Raw genomic sequence first — 17,709 nt, 5'->3', positions numbered from 1 at the left:
GACAGCAGTTCTCCTCCCTTGTAGGTGCCGACTCTCATTCCAACCGCTTCACACTTGACTGAAAACTGGACCTTGTGTGCTGCTCCTGAGTAGTCTTAATAGTTTGCCAGAACTTCCTTGAGACCAACCAGAAGTCCTTCTCCATGGCTTCCCCCCTAAACCAATGTGTGGTAAGAATATCACATTTCATGGACAAATGATTTGAGATATCAGCATGTTGGTAGTGATGAATTTTCCATTCTGATGAGCAGTGAAAAACTTTCATGCATGTTGTGGTTGTTGATCATATCGTCAACGTGAAGCGGTCTCTGACAGGAGGAACACGCTTGATATGTCACCACAATCTGTGTTAAATGGCTGTTGTCTTACTTGCAGCTGGTAGAAAACTCCCCGTCAGGGAATCGAACCCTGGTCTTCCCTGTGACAAGCGGAGATACTGTCCACTATACTAACGAGGACTGCTCCAGTACCACTTTTGGCTAGGAAAAAAAAACAAGTGGCGCTGTTCCGGCCTTTAAAGGGAATTCTTAGAGCTATACAAGGGAGGCTTTGAGTTTAGTCGACAACAACTGTCACTCAATGGCACAGCAGCTGTGACTGAATCCATTCAGAAATCATGTTGTCTGGCATCTGAAATGTTTGCAATCAAGTGTGAATGTAGCATGATCTTGGGCACATGCGTAAAAGTCATTTTCAGCAGTTTCCGTAGTGTAGTGGTTATCACGTTTGCCTAACACGCAAAAGGTCCCCTGTTCAAAACAGGGCGGAAACACTCTTCTTATTTCTGCTTACTCCACACAATAAAACTCTACTTAGAAGAATTGTCAGTAAATTGGATAATAAGTACAACTCCCCCAGTGTTAGCTCTTCCTCCACACAATCAAAGTCTTTTGAGTTGTGTTCCCAGCAAACTGGATGAAAAGAAGCACTATGTGAATAATGTTTTCTCTCAGAGATACTTGAACTCGGTCATTTTTGGCAGTCACTCTCTCCCATCTAGGGGTGAGCAATCCTCCACTCTCTGGTTGTGAACCACGGCTTCGTACTTGTAGGTGCTATCTGTAATAGTGATTGCTTCACACTCGACTGCAAACTGCCCCAGTGTGTGCTGAAGGTCACGGCCTGATGAAGCCAACAGATCAACATCATCTGCAAAGAGCAGAGAAGCAATTCTGAGGTCCCTCAGCTGCACCTCGAGTTGAGTTGGTCGGGATCCGGAGTTCCTCACAGGGCTCGTTCCACCATCTGACAATACCCCGAGTCAGGGACAGCAGTTCTCCTCCCTTGTAGGTGCCGACTCTCATTCCAACCGCTTCACACTTGACTGAAAACTGGACCTTGTGTGCTGCTCCTGAGTAGTCTCATTGTTGGCCAGAACTTCCTTGAGACCAACCAGAAGTCCTTCTCCATGGCTTCCCCCCTAAACCAATGTGTGGTAAGAATATCACATTTCATGGACAAATGATTTGAGATATCAGCATGTTGGTAGTGATGAATTTTCCATTCTGATGAGCAGTGAAAAACTTTCATGCATGCTGTGGTTGTTGATCATATCGTCAACGTGAAGCGGTCTCTGACAGGAGGAACACGCTTGATATGTCACCACAATCTGTGTTAAATGGCTGTTGTCTTACTTGCAGCTGGTAGAAAACTCCCCGTCAGGGAATCGAACCCTGGTCTTCCCCGTGACAAGCGGAGATACTGTCCACTATACTAACGAGGACTGCTCCAGTACCACTTTTGGCTAGGAAAAAAAAACAGGTGGCGCTGTTCCGGCCTTTAAAGGGAATTCTTAGAGCTATACAAGGGAGGCTTTGAGTTTAGTCGACAACAACTGTCACTCAATGGCACAGCAGCTGTGACTGAATCCATTCAGAAATCATGTTGTCTGGCATCTGAAATGTTTGCAATCAAGTGTGAATGTAGCATGATCTTGGGCACATGCGTAAAAGTCATTTTCAGCAGTTTCCGTAGTGTAGTGGTTATCATGTTTGCCTAACACGCAAAAGGTCCCCTGTTCGAAACAGGGAGGAAACACGCTTCTTATTCCTGCTTACTCCACACAATAAAACTCTCCTTAGAGGAATTGTCAGTAAATTGGATAATAAGTACAACTCCCCCAGTGTTAGCTCGTCCTCCACACAATCAAAGTCTTTTGAGTTGTGTTCCCAGCAAACTGGATGAAAAGAAGCACTATGTGAATAATGTTTTCTCTCAGAGATACTTGAACTCGGTCATTTTGGGCAGTCACTCACTCCCATCTAGGGGTGAGCAATCCTCCACTCTCTGGTTGTGAACCACGGCTTCGTACTTGTAGGTGCTATCTGTAATAGTGATTGCTTCACACTCGACTGCAAACTGCCCCAGTGTGTGCTGAAGGTCACGGCCTGATGAAGCCAACAGATCAACATCATCTGCAAAGAGCAGAGAAGCAATTCTGAGGTCCCTCAGCTGCACCTCGAGTTGAGTTGGTCGGGATCCGGAGTTCCTCACAGGGCTCGTTCCACCATCTGACAATACCCCGAGTCAGGGACAGCAGTTCTCCTCCCTTGTAGGTGCCGACTCTCATTCCAACCGCTTCACACTTGACTGAAAACTGGACCTTGTGTGCTGCTCCTGAGTAGTCTTAATAGTTTGCCAGAACTTCCTTGAGACCAACCAGAAGTCCTTCTCCATGGCTTCCCCCCTAAACCAATGTGTGGTAAGAATATCACATTTCATGGACAAATGATTTGAGATATCAGCATGTTGGTAGTGATGAATTTTCCATTCTGATGAGCAGTGAAAAACTTTCATGCATGCTGTGGTTGTTGATCATATCGTCAACGTGAAGCGGTCTCTGACAGGAGGAACACGCTTGATATGTCACCACAATCTGTGTTAAATGGCTGTTGTCTTACTTGCAGCTGGTAGAAAACTCCCCGTCAGGGAATCGAACCCTGGTCTTCCCCGTGACAAGCGGAGATACTGTCCACTATACTAACGAGGACTGCTCCAGTACCACTTTTGGCTAGGAAAAAAAAACAAGTGGCGCTGTTCCGGCCTTTAAAGGGAATTCTTAGAGCTATACAAGGGAGGCTTTGAGTTTAGTCGACAACAACTGTCACTCAATGGCACAGCAGCTGTGACTGAATCCATTCAGAAATCATGTTGTCTGGCATCTGAAATGTTTGCAATCAAGTGTGAATGTAGCATGATCTTGGGCACATGCGTAAAAGTCATTTTCAGCAGTTTCCGTAGTGTAGTGGTTATCACGTTTGCATAACACGCAAAAGGTCCCCTGTTCAAAACAGGGCGGAAACACTCTTCTTATTTCTGCTTACTCCACACAATAAAACTCTACTTAGAAGAATTGTCAGTAAATTGGATAATAAGTACAACTCCCCCAGTGTTAGCTCTTCCTCCACACAATCAAAATCTTTTGAGTTGTGTTCCCAGCAAACTGGATGAGAAGAAGCACTATGTGAATAATGTTGTCTCTCAGAGATACTTGAACTCAGTCATTTTGGGCAGTCACTCACTCCCATCTAGGGGTGAGCAATCCTCCACTCTCTGGTTGTGAACCACGGCTTCGTACTTGTAGGTGCTATCTGTAATAGTGATTGCTTCACAATCGACTGCAAACTGCCCCAGTGTGTGCTGAAGGTCACGGCCTGATGAAGCCAACAGATCAACATCATCTGCAAAGAGCAGAGAAGCAATTCTGAGGTCCCTCAGCTGCACCTCGAGTTGAGTTGGCCGGGATCCGGAGTTCCTCACAGGGCTCGTTCCACCATCTGACAATACCCCGAGTCAGGGACAGCAGTTCTCCTCCCTTGTAGGTGCCGACTCTCATTCCAACCGCTTCACACTTGACTGAAAACTGGACCTTGTGTGCTGCTCCTGAGTAGTCTCATTGTTGGCCAGAACTTCCTTGAGACCAACCAGAAGTCCTTCTCCATGGCTTCCCCCCTAAACCAATGTGTGGTAAGAATATCACATTTCATGGACAAATGATTTGAGATATCAGCATGTTGGTAGTGATGAATTTTCCATTCTGATGAGCAGTGAAAAACTTTCATGCATGCTGTGGTTGTTGATCATATCGTCAATGTGAAGTGGTCTCTGACAGGAGGAACACGCTTGATATGTCACCACAATCTGTGTTAAATGGCTGTTGTCTTACTTGCACCTGGTAGAAAACTCCCCGTCAGGGAATCGAACACTAGTCTTCCGCGTGACAAGCGGAGATACTGTCCACTATACTAACGAGGACTGCTCCAGTACCACTTTTGGCTAGGAAAAAAAAACAGGTGGCGCTGTTCCGGCCTTTAAAGGGAATTCTTAGAGCTATACAAGGGAGGCTTTGAGTTTAGTCGACAACAACTGTCACTCAATGGCACAGCAGCTGTGACTGAATCCATTCAGAAATCATGTTGTCTGGCATCTGAAATTTTTGCAATCAAGTGTGAATGTAGCATGATCTTGGGCACATGCGTAAAAGGCAATTTCAGCAGTTTCCGTAGTGTAGTGGTTATCACGTTTGCCTCACATGCAAAAGGTCCCCCGTTCGAAACTGGGCGGAAACACTCTTCTTATTCCTGCTTACTCCACACAATAAAACTATCCTTAGAAGAATTGTCAGTAAATTGGATAATAAGGACAACTCCCCCAGTGTTAGCTCTTCCTCCACACAATCAAAGTCTTTTGAGTTGTGTTCCCAGCAAACTGGATGAGAAGAAGCACTATGTGAATAATGTTTTCTCTCAGAGATACTTGAACTCGGTCATTTTGGGCAGTCACTCACTCCCATCTAGGGGTGAGCAATCCTCCACTCTCTGGTTGTGAACCACGGCTTCGTACTTGTAGGTGCTATCTGTAATAATGATTGCTTCACACTCGACTGCAAACTGCCCCAGTGTGTGCTGAAGGTCACGGCCTGATGAAGCCAACAGATCAACATCATCTGCAAAGAGCAGAGAAGCAATTCTGAGGTCCCTCAGCTGCACCTCGAGTTGAGTTGGTCGGGATCCGGAGTTCCTCACAGGGCTCGTTCCACCATCTGACAATACCCCGAGTCAGGGACAGCAGTTCTCCTCCCTTGTAGGTGCCGACTCTCATTCCAACCGCTTCACACTTGACTGAAAACTGGACCTTGTGTGCTGCTCCTGAGTAGTCTCATTGTTGGCCAGAACTTCCTTGAGACCAACCAGAAGTCCTTCTCCATGGCTTCCCCCCTAAACCAATGTGTGGTAAGAATATCACATTTCATGGGCAAATGATTTGAGATATCAGCATGTTGGTAGTGATGAATTTTCCATTCTGATGAGCAGTGAAAAACTTTCATGCATGCTGTGGTTGTTGATCATATCGTCAATGTGAAGTGGTCTCTGACAGGAGGAACACGCTTGATATGTCACCACAATCTGTGTTAAATGGCTGTTGTCTTACTTGCACCTGGTAGAAAACTCCCCGTCAGGGAATCGAACACTGGTCTTCCGCGTGACAAGCAGAGATACTGTCCACTATACTAACGAGGACTGCTCCAGTACCACTTTTGGCTAGGAAAAAAAAACAGGTGGCGCTGTTCCGGCCTTTAAAGGGAATTCTTAGAGCTATACAAGGGAGGCTTTGAGTTTAGTCGACAACAACTGTCACTCAATGGCACAGCAGCTGTGACTGAATCCATTCAGAAATCATGTTGTCTGGCATCTGAAATTTTTGCAATCAAGTGTGAATGTAGCATGATCTTGGGCACATGCGTAAAAGTCATTTTCAGCAGTTTCCGTAGTGTAGTGGTTATCACGTTTGCCTCACATGCAAAAGGTCCCCTGTTCAAAACTGGGCAAAAACACTCTTCTTATTCCTGCTTACTCCACACAATAAAACTCTACTTAGAGGAATTGTCAGTAAATTGGATAATAAGTACAACTCCCCCAGTGTTAGCTCTTCCTCCACACAATCAAAGTCTTTTGAGTTGTGTTCCCAGCAAACTGGATGAAAAGAAGCACTATGTGAATAATGTTTTCTCTCAGAGATACTTGAACTCGGTCATTTTGGGCAGTCACTCACTCCCATCTAGGGGTGAGCAATCCTCCACTCTCTGGTTGTGAACCACGGCTTCGTACTTGTAGGTGCTATCTGTAATAATGATTGCTTCACACTCGACTGCAAACTGCCCCAGTGTGTGCTGAAGGTCACGGCCTGATGAAGCCAACAGATCAACATCATCTGCAAAGAGCAGAGAAGCAATTCTGAGGTCCCTCAGCTGCACCTCGATGTGAGTTGGTCGGGATCCGGAGTTCCTCACAGGGCTCGTTCCACCATCTGACAATACCCCGAGTCAGGGACAGCAGTTCTCCTCCCTTGTAGGTGCCGACTCTCATTCCAACCGCTTCACACTTGACTGAAAAGTGGACCTTGAGTGCTGCTCCTGAGTAGTCTTATTGTTTGCCAGAACTTCCTTGAGACCAACCAGAAGTCCTTCTCCATGGCTTCCCCCCTAAACCAATGTGTGGTAAGAATATCACATTTCATGGACAAATGATTTGAGATATCAGCATGTTGGTAGTGATGAATTTTCCATTCTGATGAGCAGTGAAAAACTTTCATGCATGCTGTGGTTGTTGATCATATCGTCAACGTGAAGCGGTCTCTGACAGGAGGAACACGCTTGATATGTCACCACAATCTGTGTTAAATGGCTGTTGTCTTACTTGCAGCTGGTAGAAAACTCCCCGTCAGGGAATCGAACCCTGGTCTTCCGCGTGACAAGCGGAGATACTGTCCACTATACTAACGAGGACTGCTCCAGTACCACTTTTGGCTAGGAAAAAAAAACAGGTGGCGCTGTTCCGGCCTTTAAAGGGAATTCTTAGAGCTATACAAGGGAAGCTTTGAGTTTAGTCGACAACAACTGTCACTCAATGGCACAGCAGCTGTGACTGAATCCATTCAGAAATCATGTTGTCTGGCATCTGAAATGTTTGCAATCAAGTGTGAATGTAGCATGATCTTGGGCACATGCGTAAAAGTCATTTTCAGCAGTTTCCGTAGTGTAGTGGTTATCACGTTTGCCTCACATGCAAAAGGTCCCCCGTTCGAAACAGGGCGGAAACACTCTTCTTACTCCACACAATAAAACTCTACTTAGAGGAATTGTCAGTAAATTGGATAATAAGTACAACTCCCCCAGTGTTAGCTCTTCCTCCACACAATCAAAATCTTTTGAGTTGTGTTCCCAGCAAACTGGATGAGAAGAAGCACGATGTGAATAATGTTTTCTCTCAGAGATACTTGAACTCAGTCATTTTGGGCAGTCACTCACTCCCATCTAGGGGTGAGCAATCCTCCACTCTCTGGTTGTGAACCACGGCTTCGTACTTGTAGGTGCTATCTGTAATAATGATTGCTTCACACTCGACTGCAAACTGCCCCAGTGTGTGCTGAAGGTCACGGCCTGATGAAGCCAACAGATCAACATCATCTGCAAAGAGCAGAGAAGCAATTCTGAGGTCCCTCAGCTGCACCTCGAGTTGAGTTGGTCGGGATCCGGAGTTCCTCACAGGGCTCGTTCCACCATCTGACAATACCCCGAGTCAGGGACAGCAGTTCTCCTCCCTTGTAGGTGCCGACTCTCATTCCAACCGCTTCACACTTGACTGAAAACTGGACCTTGTGTGCTGCTCCTGAGTAGTCTCATTGTTGGCCAGAACTTCCTTGAGACCAACCAGAAGTCCTTCTCCATGGCTTCCCCCCTAAACCAATGTGTGGTAAGAATATCACATTTCATGGACAAATGATTTGAGATATCAGCATGTTGGTAGTGATGAATTTTCCATTCTGATGAGCAGTGAAAAACTTTCATGCATGCTGTGGTTGTTGATCATATCGTCAATGTGAAGTGGTCTCTGACAGGAGGAACATGCTTGATATGTCACCACAATCTGTGTTAAATGGCTGTTGTCTTACTTGCAGCTGGTAGAAAACTCCCCGTCAGGGAATCGAACCCTGGTCTTCCACATGACAAGCGGAGATACTGTCCACTATACTAACGAGGACTGCTCCAGTACCACTTTTGGCTAGGAAAAAAAAACAGGTGGCGCTGTTCCGGCCTTTAAAGGGAATTCTTAGACCTATACAAGGGAGGCTTTGAGTTTAGTCGACAACAACTGTCACTCAATGGCACAGCAGCTGTGACTGAATCCATTCAGAAATCATGTTGTCTGGCATCTGAAATGTTTGCAATCAAGTGTGAATGTAGCATGATCTTGGGCACATGCGTAAAAGTCATTTTCAGCAGTTTCCGTAGTGTAGTGGTTATCACATTTGCCTCACATGCAAAAGGTCCCCTGTTTGAAACTGGGTGGAAACACTCTTCTTTATTCCTGCTTACTCCACACAATAAAACTCTCCTTAGAAGAATTGTCAGTAAATTGGATAATAAGTACAACTCCCCCAGTGTTAGCTCTTCTTCCACACAATCAAAGTCTTTTGAGTTGTGTTCCCAGCAAACTGGATGAAAAGAAGCACTATGTGAATAATGTTTTCTCTCAGAGATACTTGAACTCGGTCATTTTGGGCAGTCACTCTCTCCCATCTAGGGGTGAGCAATCCTCCACTCTCTGGTTGTGAACCACGGCTTCGTACTTGTAGGTGCTATCTGTAATAGTGATTGCTTCACACTCGACTGCAAACTGCCCCAGTGTGTGCTGAAGGTCACGGCCTGATGAAGCCAACAGATCAACATCATCTGCAAAGAGCAGAGAAGCAATTCTGAGGTCCCTCAGCTGCACCTCGAGTTGAGTTGGTCGGGATCCGGAGTTCCTCACAGGGCTCGTTCCACCATCTGACAATACCCCGAGTCAGGGACAGCAGTTCTCCTCCCTTGTAGGTGCCGACTCTCATTCCAACCGCTTCACACTTGACTGAAAACTGGACCTTGTGTGCTGCTCCTGAGTAGTCTCATTGTTGGCCAGAACTTCCTTGAGACCAACCAGAAGTCCTTCTCCATGGCTTCCCCCCTAAACCAATGTGTGGTAAGAATATCACATTTCATGGACAAATGATTTGAGATATCAGCATGTTGGTAGTGATGAATTTTCCATTCTGATGAGCAGTGAAAAACTTTCATGCATGCTGTGGTTGTTGATCATATCGTCAATGTGAAGTGGTCTCTGACAGGAGGAACACGCTTGAGATGTCACCACAATCTGTGTTAAATGGCTGTTGTCTTACTTGCAGCTGGTAGAAAACTCCCCGTCAGGGAATCGAACCCTGGTCTTCCACATGACAAGCGGAGATACTGTCCACTATACTAACGAGGACTGCTCCAGTACCACTTTTGGCTAGGAAAAAAAAACAGGTGGCGCTGTTCCGGCCTTTAAAGGGAATTCTTAGACCTATACAAGGGAGGCTTTGAGTTTAGTCGACAACAACTGTCACTCAATGGCACAGCAGCTGTGACTGAATCCATTCAGAAATCATGTTGTCTGGCATCTGAAATGTTTGCAATCAAGTGTGAATGTAGCATGATCTTGGGCACATGCGTAAAAGTCATTTTCAGCAGTTTCCGTAGTGTAGTGGTTATCACATTTGCCTCACATGCAAAAGGTCCCCTGTTTGAAACTGGGTGGAAACACTCTTCTTTATTCCTGCTTACTCCACACAATAAAACTCTCCTTAGAAGAATTGTCAGTAAATTGGATAATAAGTACAACTCCCCCAGTGTTAGCTCTTCTTCCACACAATCAAAGTCTTTTGAGTTGTGTTCCCAGCAAACTGGATGAAAAGAAGCACTATGTGAATAATGTTTTCTCTCAGAGATACTTGAACTCGGTCATTTTGGGCAGTCACTCACTCCCATCTAGGGGTGAGCAATCCTCCACTCTCTGGTTGTGAACCACGGCTTCGTACTTGTAGGTGCTATCTGTAATAGTGATTGCTTCACACTCGACTGCAAACTGCCCCAGTGTGTGCTGAAGGTCACGGCCTGATGAAGCCAACAGATCAACATCATCTGCAAAGAGCAGAGAAGCAATTCTGAGGTCCCTCAGCTGCACCTCGAGTTGAGTTGGTCGGGATCCGGAGTTCCTCACAGGGCTCGTTCCACCATCTGACAATACCCCGAGTCAGGGACAGCAGTTCTCCTCCCTTGTAGGTGCCGACTCTCATTCCAACCGCTTCACACTTGACTGAAAACTGGACCTTGTGTGCTGCTCCTGAGTAGTCTCATTGTTGGCCAGAACTTCCTTGAGACCAACCAGAAGTCCTTCTCCATGGCTTCCCCCTAAACCAATGTGTGGTAAGAATATCACATTTCATGGACAAATGATTTGAGATATCAGCATGTTGGTAGTGATGAATTTTCCATTCTGATGAGCAGTGAAAAACTTTCATGCATGCTGTGGTTGTTGATCATATCGTCAATGTGAAGTGGTCTCTGACAGGAGGAACACGCTTGATATGACAACACAATCTGTGTTAAATGGCTGTTGTCTTACTTGCACCTGGTAGAAAGCTCCCCGTCAGGGAATCGAACCTTGGTCTTCCGCGTGACAAGCGGAGATACTGTCCACTATACTAACGAGGACTGCTCCAGTACCACTTTTGGCTCGGAAAAAAAAACAGGTGGCGCTGTTCCGGCCTTTAAAGGGAATTCTTAGACCTATACAAGGGAGGCTTTGAGTTTAGTCGACAACAACTGTCACTCAATGGCACAGCAGCTGTGACTGAATCCATTCAGAAATCATGTTGTCTGGCATCTGAAATGTTTGCAATCAAGTGTGAATGTAGCATGATCTTGGGCACATGCGTAAAAGTCATTTTCAGCAGTTTCCGTAGTGTAGTGGTTATCACATTTGCCTCACATGCAAAAGGTCCCCTGTTTGAAACTGGGTGGAAACACTCTTCTTTATTCCTGCTTACTCCACACAATAAAACTCTCCTTAGAAGAATTGTCAGTAAATTGGATAATAAGTACAACTCCCCCAGTGTTAGCTCTTCTTCCACACAATCAAAGTCTTTTGAGTTGTGTTCCCAGCAAACTGGATGAAAAGAAGCACTATGTGAATAATGTTTTCTCTCAGAGATACTTGAACTCGGTCATTTTGGGCAGTCACTCTCTCCCATCTAGGGGTGAGCAATCCTCCACTCTCTGGTTGTGAACCACGGCTTCGTACTTGTAGGTGCTATCTGTAATAGTGATTGCTTCACACTCGACTGCAAACTGCCCCAGTGTGTGCTGAAGGTCACGGCCTGATGAAGCCAACAGATCAACATCATCTGCAAAGAGCAGAGAAGCAATTCTGAGGTCCCTCAGCTGCACCTCGAGTTGAGTTGGTCGGGATCCGGAGTTCCTCACAGGGCTCGTTCCACCATCTGACAATACCCCGAGTCAGGGACAGCAGTTCTCCTCCCTTGTAGGTGCCGACTCTCATTCCAACCGCTTCACACTTGACTGAAAACTGGACCTTGTGTGCTGCTCCTGAGTAGTCTCATTGTTGGCCAGAACTTCCTTGAGACCAACCAGAAGTCCTTCTCCATGGCTTCCCCCCTAAACCAATGTGTGGTAAGAATATCACATTTCATGGACAAATGATTTGAGATATCAGCATGTTGGTAGTGATGAATTTTCCATTCTGATGAGCAGTGAAAAACTTTCATGCATGCTGTGGTTGTTGATCATATCGTCAATGTGAAGTGGTCTCTGACAGGAGGAACACGCTTGACATGTCACCACAATCTGTGTTAAATGGCTGTTGTCTTACTTGCACCTGGTAGAAAACTCCCCGTCAGGGAATCGAACCCTGGTCTTCCGCGTGACAAGCGGAGATACTGTCCACTATACTAACGAGGACTGCTCCAGTACCACTTTTGGCTAGGAAAAAAAAACAGGTGGCGCTGTTCCGGCCTTTAAAGGGAATTCTTAGAGCTATACAAGGGAAGCTTTGAGTTTAGTCGACAACAACTGTCACTCAATGGCACAGCAGCTGTGACTGAATCCATTCAGAAATCATGTTGTCTGGCATCTGAAATGTTTGCAATCAAGTGTGAATGTAGCATGATCTTGGGCACATGCGTAAAAGTCATTTTCAGCAGTTTCCGTAGTGTAGTGGTTATCACGTTTGCCTCACATGCAAAAGGTCCCCCGTTCGAAACTGGGCGGAAACACTCTTCTTATTCCTGCTTACTCCACACAATAAAACTCTACTTAGAGGAATTGTCAGTAAATTGGATAATAAGTACAACTCCCCCAGTGTTAGCTCTTCCTCCACACAATCAAAGTCTTTTGAGTTGTGTTCCCAGCAAACTGGATGAAAAGAAGCACTATGTGAATAATGTTTTCTCTCAGAGATACTTGAACTCGGTCATTTTGGGCAGTCACTCACTCCCATCTAGGGGTGAGCAATCCTCCACTCTCTGGTTGTGAACCACGGCTTCGTACTTGTAGGTGCTATCTGTAATAATGATTGCTTCACACTCGACTGCAAACTGCCCCAGTGTGTGCTGAAGGTCACGGCCTGATGAAGCCAACAGATCAACATCATCTGCAAAGAGCAGAGAAGCAATTCTGAGGTCCCTCAGCTGCACCTCGAGTTGAGTTGGTCGGGATCCGGAGTTCCTCACAGGGCTCGTTCCACCATCTGACAATACCCCGAGTCAGGGACAGCAGTTCTCCTCCCTTGTAGGTGCCGACTCTCATTCCAACCGCTTCACACTTGACTGAAAACTGGACCTTGTGTGCTGCTCCTGAGTAGTCTTATTGTTTGCCAGAACTTCCTTGAGACCAACCAGAAGTCCTTCTCCATGGCTTCCCCCTAAACCAATGTGTGGTAAGAATATCACATTTCATGGACAAATGATTTGAGATATCAGCATGTTGGTAGTGATGAATTTTCCATTCTGATGAGCAGTGAAAAACTTTCATGCATGCTGTAGTTGTTGATCATATCGTCAATGTGAAGTGGTCTCTGACAGGAGGAACACGCTTGATATGACAACACAATCTGTGTTAAATGGCTGTTGTCTTACTTGCACCTGGTAGAAAACTCCCCGTCAGGGAATCGAACCCTGGTCTTCCGCGTGACAAGCGGAGATACTGTCCACTATACTAACGAGGACTGCTCCAGTACCACTTTTGGCTCAGAAAAAAAAACAGGTGGCGCTGTTCCGGCCTTTAAAGGGAATTCTTAGAGCTATACAAGGGAGGCTTTGAGTTTAGTCGACAACAACTGTCACTCAATGGCACAGCAGCTGTGACTGAATCCATTCAGAAATCATGTTGTCTGGCATCTGAAACTTTTGCAATCAAGTGTGAATGTAGCATGATCTTGGGCACATGCGTAAAAGTCATTTTCAGCAGTTTCCGTAGTGTAGTGGTTATCGCGTTTGCCTCACATGCAAAAGGTCCCCCGTTCGAAACTGGGTGGAAACACTCTTCTTATTCCTGCTTACTCCACACAATAAAACTCTACTTAGAGGAATTGTCAGTAAATTGGATAATAAGTACAACTCCCCCAGTGTTAGCTCTTCCTCCACACAATCAAAGTCTTTTGAGTTGTGTTCCCAGCAAACTGGATGAAAAGAAGCACTATGTGAATAATGTTTTCTCTCAGAGATACTTGAACTCGGTCATTTTGGGCAGTCACTCACTCCCATCTAGGGGTGAGCAATCCTCCACTCTCTGGTTGTGAACCACGGCTTCGTACTTGTAGGTGCTATCTGTAATAATGATTGCTTCACACTCGACTGCAAACTGCCCCAGTGTGTGCTGAAGGTCACGGCCTGATGAAGCCAACAGATCAACATCATCTGCAAAGAGCAGAGAAGCAATTCTGAGGTCCCTCAGCTGCACCTCGAGTTGAGTTGGTCGGGATCCGGAGTTCCTCACAGGGCTCGTTCCACCATCTGACAATACCCCGAGTCAGGGACAGCAGTTCTCCTCCCTTGTAGGTGCCGACTCTCATTCCAACCGCTTCACACTTGACTGAAAACTGGACCTTGTGTGCTGCTCCTGAGTAGTCTTATTGTTTGCCAGAACTTCCTTGAGACCAACCAGAAGTCCTTCTCCATGGCTTCCCCCTAAACCAATGTGTGGTAAGAATATCACATTTCATGGACAAATGATTTGAGATATCAGCATGTTGGTAGTGATGAATTTTCCATTCTGATGAGCAGTGAAAAACTTTCATGCATGCTGTGGTTGTTGATCATATCGTCAATGTGAAGTGGTCTCTGACAGGAGGAACACGCTTGATATGTCACCACAATCTGTGTTAAATGGCTGTTGTCTTACTTGCACCTGGTAGAAAACTCCCCGTCAGGGAATCGAACCCTGGTCTTCCCCGTGACAAGCGGAGATACTGTCCACTATACTAACGAGGACTGCTCCAGTACCACTTTTGGCTAGGAAAAAAAAACAGGTGGCGCTGTTCCGGCCTTTAAAGGGAATTCTTAGAGCTATACAATGGAAGCTTTGAGTTTAGTCGACAACAACTGTCACTCAATGGCACAGCAGCTGTGACTGAATCCATTCAGAAATCATGTTGTCTGGCATCTGAAATGTTTGCAATCAAGTGTGAATGTAGCATGATCTTGGGCACATGCGTAAAAGTCATTTTCAGCAGTTTCCGTAGTGTAGTGGTTATCACATTTGCCTCACATGCAAAAGGTCCCCCGTTCGAAACTGGGTGGAAACACTCTTCTTTATTCCTGCTTACTCCACACAATAAAACTCTCCTTAGAAGAATTGTCAGTAAATTGGATAATAAGTACAACTCCCCCAGTGTTAGCTCTTCTTCCACACAATCAAAGTCTTTTGAGTTGTGTTCCCAGCAAACTGGATGAAAAGAAGCACTATGTGAATAATGTTTTCTCTCAGAGATACTTGAACTCGGTCATTTTGGGCAGTCACTCTCTCCCATCTAGGGGTGAGCAATCCTCCACTCTCTGGTTGTGAACCACGGCTTCGTACTTGTAGGTGCTATCTGTAATAGTGATTGCTTCACACTCGACTGCAAACTGCCCCAGTGTGTGCTGAAGGTCACGGCCTGATGAAGCCAACAGATCAACATCATCTGCAAAGAGCAGAGAAGCAATTCTGAGGTCCCTCAGCTGCACCTCGAGTTGAGTTGGTCGGGATCCGGAGTTCCTCACAAGGCTCGTTCCACCATCTGACAATACCCCGAGTCAGGGACAGCAGTTCTCCTCCCTTGTAGGTGCCGACTCTCATTCCAACCGCTTCACACTTGACTGAAAACTGGACCTTGTGTGCTGCTCCTGAGTAGTCTCATTGTTGGCCAGAACTTCCTTGAGACCAACCAGAAGTCCTTCTCCATGGCTTCCCCCCTAAACCAATGTGTGGTAAGAATATCACATTTCATGGACAAATGATTTGAGATATCAGCATGTTGGTAGTGATGAATTTTCCATTCTGATGAGCAGTGAAAAACTTTCATGCATGCTGTGGTTGTTGATCATATCGTCAATGTGAAGTGGTCTCTGACAGGAGGAACACGCTTGATATGTCACCACAATCTGTGTTAAATGGCTGTTGTCTTACTTGCAGCTGGTAGAAAACTCCCCGTCAGGGAATCGAACTCTGGTCTTCCGCATGACAAGCTGAGATACTGTCCACTATACTAACGAGGACTGCTCCAGTACCACTTTTGGCTAGGAAAAAAAAACAGGTGGCGCTGTTCCGGCCTTTAAAGGGAATTCTTAGAGCTATACAAGGGAGGCTTTGAGTTTAGTCGACAACAACTGTCACTCAATGGCACAGCAGCTGTGACTGAATCCATTCAGAAATCATGTTGTCTGGCATCTGAAATGTTTGCAATCAAGTGTGAATGTAGCATGATCTTGGGCACATGCGTAAAAGTCATTTTCAGCAGTTTCCGTAGTGTAGTGGTTATCACGTTTGCCTCACATGCAAAAGGTCCCCCGTTCGAAACTGGGCGGAAACACTCTTCTTTATTCCTGCTTACTCCACACAATAAAACTCTCCTTAGAAGAATTGTCAGTAAATTGGATAATAAGTACAACTCCCCCAGTGTTAGCTCTTCTTCCACACAATCAAAGTCTTTTGAGTTGTGTTCCCAGCAAACTGGATGAAAAGAAGCACTATGTGAATAATGTTTTCTCTCAGAGATACTTGAACTCGGTCATTTTGGGCAGTCACTCACTCCCATCTAGGGGTGAGCAATCCTCCACTCTCTGGTTGTGAACCACGGCTTCGTACTTGTAGGTGCTATCTGTAATAGTGATTGCTTCACAATCGACTGCAAACTGCCCCAGTGTGTGCTGAAGGTCACGGCCTGATGAAGCCAACAGATCAACATCATCTGCAAAGAGCAGAGAAGCAATTCTGAGGTCCCTCAGCTGCACCTCGAGTTGAGTTGGTCGGGATCCGGAGTTCCTCACAGGGCTCGTTCCACCATCTGACAATACCCCGAGTCAGGGACAGCAGTTCTCCTCCCTTGTAGGTGCCGACTCTCATTCCAACCGCTTCACACTTGACTGAAAACTGGACCTTGTGTGCTGCTCCTGAGTAGTCTCATTGTTGGCCAGAACTTCCTTGAGACCAACCAGAAGTCCTTCTCCATGGCTTCCCCCCTAAACCAATGTGTGGTAAGAATATCACATTTCATGGACAAATGATTTGAGATATCAGCATGTTGGTAGTGATGAATTTTCCATTCTGATGAGCAGTGAAAAACTTTCATGCATGCTGTGGTTGTTGATCATATCGTCAATGTGAAGTGGTCTCTGACAGGAGGAACACGCTTGATATGTCACCACAATCTGTGTTAAATGGCTGTTGTCTTACTTGCAGCTGGTAGAAAACTCCCCGTCAGGGAATCGAACCCTGGTCTTCCCCGTGACAAGCGGAGATACTGTCCACTATACTAACGAGGACTGCTCCAGTACCACTTTTGGCTAGGAAAAAAAAAAAGGTGGCGCTGTTCCGGCCTTTAAAGGGAATTCTTAGAGCTATACAAGGGAGGCTTTGAGTTTAGTCGACAACAACTGTCACTCAATGGCACAGCAGCTGTGACTGAATCCATTCAGAAATCATGTTGTCTGGCATCTGAAATGTTTGCAATCAAGTGTGAATGTAGCATGATCTTGGGCACATGCGTAAAAGTCATTTTCAGCAGTTTCCGTAGTGTAGTGGTTATCATGTTTGCCTCACACGCAAAAGGTCCCCCGTTCGAAACTGGGCGGAAACACTCTTCTTATTCCTGCTTACTCCACACAATAAAACTCTCCTTAGAGGAATTGTCAGTAAATTGGATAATAAGTACAACTCCCCCAGTGTTAGCTCTTCCTCCACACAATCAAAGTCTTTTGAGTTGTGTTCCCAGCAAACTGGATGAAAAGAAGCACTATGTGAATAATGTTTTCTCTCAGAGATACTTGAACTCGGTCATTTTGGGCAGTCACTCACTCCCATCTAGGGGTGAGCAATCCTCCACTCTCTGGTTGTGAACCACGGCTTCGTACTTGTAGGTGCTATCTGTAATAGTGATTGCTTCACACTCGACTGCAAACTGCCCCAGTGTGTGCTGAAGGTCACGGCCTGATGAAGCCAACAGATCAACATCATCTGCAAAGAGCAGAGAAGCAATTCTGAGGTCCCTCAGCTGCACCTCGAGTTGAGTTGGTCGGGATCCGGAGTTCCTCACAGGGCTCGTTCCACCATCTGACAATACCCCGAGTCAGGGACAG

The 17,709-nt window shown here is 45.9% G+C and overlaps 15 non-coding genes across 15 annotated transcripts; 10 read left to right on the top strand and 5 right to left on the bottom strand.

The window, feature by feature from the left end:
- Window positions 1–699: 699 nt before the first annotated feature.
- trnav-aac (transfer RNA valine (anticodon AAC)) lies at window positions 700–772 on the top strand. The gene has a single exon. It is a non-coding gene; the product is annotated as a tRNA-Val (tRNA).
- A 1,192-nt stretch (window positions 773–1,964) lies between these two features.
- On the top strand, window positions 1,965–2,037 carry trnav-aac (transfer RNA valine (anticodon AAC)). Its single transcript has one exon. It is a non-coding gene; the product is annotated as a tRNA-Val (tRNA).
- Window positions 2,038–3,230: 1,193 nt separating this feature from the next.
- Window positions 3,231–3,303, top strand: trnav-aac (transfer RNA valine (anticodon AAC)). Its single transcript has one exon. It is a non-coding gene; the product is annotated as a tRNA-Val (tRNA).
- Window positions 3,304–4,495: 1,192 nt separating this feature from the next.
- On the top strand, window positions 4,496–4,568 carry trnav-cac (transfer RNA valine (anticodon CAC)). Its single transcript has one exon. It is a non-coding gene; the product is annotated as a tRNA-Val (tRNA).
- A 2,144-nt stretch (window positions 4,569–6,712) lies between these two features.
- On the bottom strand, window positions 6,713–6,784 carry trnad-guc (transfer RNA aspartic acid (anticodon GUC)). Its single transcript has one exon. It is a non-coding gene; the product is annotated as a tRNA-Asp (tRNA).
- Window positions 6,785–7,025: 241 nt separating this feature from the next.
- Window positions 7,026–7,098, top strand: trnav-cac (transfer RNA valine (anticodon CAC)). The gene has a single exon. It is a non-coding gene; the product is annotated as a tRNA-Val (tRNA).
- Window positions 7,099–7,967: 869 nt separating this feature from the next.
- trnad-guc (transfer RNA aspartic acid (anticodon GUC)) lies at window positions 7,968–8,039 on the bottom strand. The gene has a single exon. It is a non-coding gene; the product is annotated as a tRNA-Asp (tRNA).
- Window positions 8,040–9,233: 1,194 nt separating this feature from the next.
- trnad-guc (transfer RNA aspartic acid (anticodon GUC)) lies at window positions 9,234–9,305 on the bottom strand. Its single transcript has one exon. It is a non-coding gene; the product is annotated as a tRNA-Asp (tRNA).
- Window positions 9,306–11,764: 2,459 nt separating this feature from the next.
- trnad-guc (transfer RNA aspartic acid (anticodon GUC)) lies at window positions 11,765–11,836 on the bottom strand. Its single transcript has one exon. It is a non-coding gene; the product is annotated as a tRNA-Asp (tRNA).
- A 241-nt stretch (window positions 11,837–12,077) lies between these two features.
- Window positions 12,078–12,150, top strand: trnav-cac (transfer RNA valine (anticodon CAC)). The gene has a single exon. It is a non-coding gene; the product is annotated as a tRNA-Val (tRNA).
- An 878-nt stretch (window positions 12,151–13,028) lies between these two features.
- Window positions 13,029–13,100, bottom strand: trnad-guc (transfer RNA aspartic acid (anticodon GUC)). Its single transcript has one exon. It is a non-coding gene; the product is annotated as a tRNA-Asp (tRNA).
- Window positions 13,101–13,341: 241 nt separating this feature from the next.
- trnav-cac (transfer RNA valine (anticodon CAC)) lies at window positions 13,342–13,414 on the top strand. The gene has a single exon. It is a non-coding gene; the product is annotated as a tRNA-Val (tRNA).
- A 1,191-nt stretch (window positions 13,415–14,605) lies between these two features.
- trnav-cac (transfer RNA valine (anticodon CAC)) lies at window positions 14,606–14,678 on the top strand. Its single transcript has one exon. It is a non-coding gene; the product is annotated as a tRNA-Val (tRNA).
- Window positions 14,679–15,871: 1,193 nt separating this feature from the next.
- On the top strand, window positions 15,872–15,944 carry trnav-cac (transfer RNA valine (anticodon CAC)). The gene has a single exon. It is a non-coding gene; the product is annotated as a tRNA-Val (tRNA).
- Window positions 15,945–17,137: 1,193 nt separating this feature from the next.
- Window positions 17,138–17,210, top strand: trnav-cac (transfer RNA valine (anticodon CAC)). The gene has a single exon. It is a non-coding gene; the product is annotated as a tRNA-Val (tRNA).
- The last annotated feature ends 499 nt before the right edge of the window (window positions 17,211–17,709 follow it).

Source organism: Cebidichthys violaceus, unplaced genomic scaffold, assembly GCF_023349555.1.
Source record: "Cebidichthys violaceus isolate CVI_PGR_0920_01 unplaced genomic scaffold, fCebVio1.0.p SCAF_32, whole genome shotgun sequence".
Lineage (NCBI taxonomy): Eukaryota > Metazoa > Chordata > Actinopteri > Perciformes > Stichaeidae > Cebidichthys > Cebidichthys violaceus.
This window is presented reverse-complemented; position numbering and strand designations above follow the sequence as displayed.